Raw genomic sequence first — 1,965 nt, forward strand, 5'->3', positions numbered from 1 at the left:
GTCAATTATTGCGGCGTGAAAATATAAATCTGATTTGAAGATCGATATAAGTAGAAGAAAGCTCCCCTATTACGAGGTAGGTTTCTAATACGAGATAGCAGGTTTTCAACATTCAAATTCAATCACAAAACTTTTTCGCAACAATTACATGATCTAACGATGAATTTTCCGCCAAACAAATTTCACTTCAAGGACAATAAATTCATGACGGATAATAGATGATGCCTAAGTAAAGCCAACGGCATACGATACTATTTTTCCTACTGGACTGCTTACGAGAACCAATAAGGATGCAGAGTTTTAGGTTCGGACTCAAGGCTAAATCCCGATTGGTTCTCGTAAGCAATCCAGGAAAAATAGTATCGCGTGCCGTTGGATTAATTGAGTAAAAACCTCGTTATCTCATATTAGGAGTCTATCTCATAATAGAGAACTTTCCTCTACATCCTTTTCGATCCTGTGATCCGATTCGCCTCGGTCTACCCCAGCCTGCTGTAGGTTCACTCTCTCCGTATACAGAATTACCGTTTGGCGATGTTCTCGCTTTGCTCTGACCCGAAAATATTTACGGGTGGCTACGCATCCGTTAGATTATCTACGTGTTGCGATAACATTCGGCGCTAATTAAATGCGAGGCCTATCGGTGTTTCAAGGCGTGACGCGTTACGCGTGCGATATACGCGACTTTGTTATCCAACTGCAACGTCAGCGTCCGACGCTCATCGAGTCCGACCAGAAAATCGATGCCTCCAAGCGATCATCGTTTTTATTCATTCTCGGCTACGCTGACCGATCTCTTCCTGCGCGGATCATAAGACTGATGTGTTCATATATCATCGTCATGAAATGCATGTTTTGAAGCTTCCCAGGAAAATACACACCGTATGGCGGGATTAGATTACTTCAGTAAGAATACCGTTGCGTTTCTAATACGAAGAAAGGTGTCAATTAGGAGAAATAGGGTTTTGTATTTTATTTTATCAAATGCTAAGATTCATCTTTTCTTAAATTTTTAAATACAATTGACCGATATTCTCTCTTTACAGCGGACTATTATTTCTATATCAGAACAATAAAGTTTACGACAAAGTTCACATTAAAATTCAAGTTAATAAGCAGAGAGGGGCAATAAGAGCCAAACGCTAGGTGTTGGATGCGGTTATAATAGTAGATTTAATATTTATCAAAGTTGAACAAGTCGAACGTTTCGATCAACCAATGTGTTCCTTTTCAATTCAGCTATACGTTAGATGTCAATGAAAAGGATCACATTGGTTGATCGAAACGTTCGACTTGTTCAACTTTATTATATGTATATTAAACCTAATATTATATCCGCACCCAACACCTAGCGTTTGGCTCTTATTGCCCCTCTCTGCTTATTAACTTAAATGTTTCTCAACAAAGCCCTAATAATATACTCACATTAAAGGGTTACAATATATCACCGGAATGATTTCGAAATACTTTTGCCTTTAATGCAAAAGTCAGTTACGTTTTATTACGTACTCTCTCTTTATTATCTACCGTTCCTTCTATTAGATTATATTCTCCGAAGAACGTACCGTGTCTTTCGCGAGAATCGCTGTTAAGTCACTGAATGCCTTGCTATATTGATCGACGTGCGCGATTGTGGCTAACTCACCGCCGCGATGATTTGCAAGTATCGCGAAGACAGAGGACGATAATTAAATTTATCAAAGAACTCTAAGCCAATCTGCTACGAGACGAACTGTGTGATCGTCGGATGGAACATCAATTCGAAAATAAACGATAAGAAAGTGCTGCATTATTAGACAATAACTAGATAATTGTTAAAAACAGAAATTTGCAAAATATCACAGAGTTGCTTCTTACACCCACAGGAAAAAATTTCCGGATTCAATGCTATTACACTTCAGTGTATTATGAAATAGGATCGATATAGCGCCAATCATATTTATTATGGAGAAAGGAATATTTTAG

Source organism: Vollenhovia emeryi, unplaced genomic scaffold (genome assembly GCF_000949405.1).
Source record: "Vollenhovia emeryi isolate VEMERY1.0 unplaced genomic scaffold, V.emery_V1.0 DF939162.1, whole genome shotgun sequence".
Classification (NCBI taxonomy): domain Eukaryota; kingdom Metazoa; phylum Arthropoda; class Insecta; order Hymenoptera; family Formicidae; genus Vollenhovia; species Vollenhovia emeryi.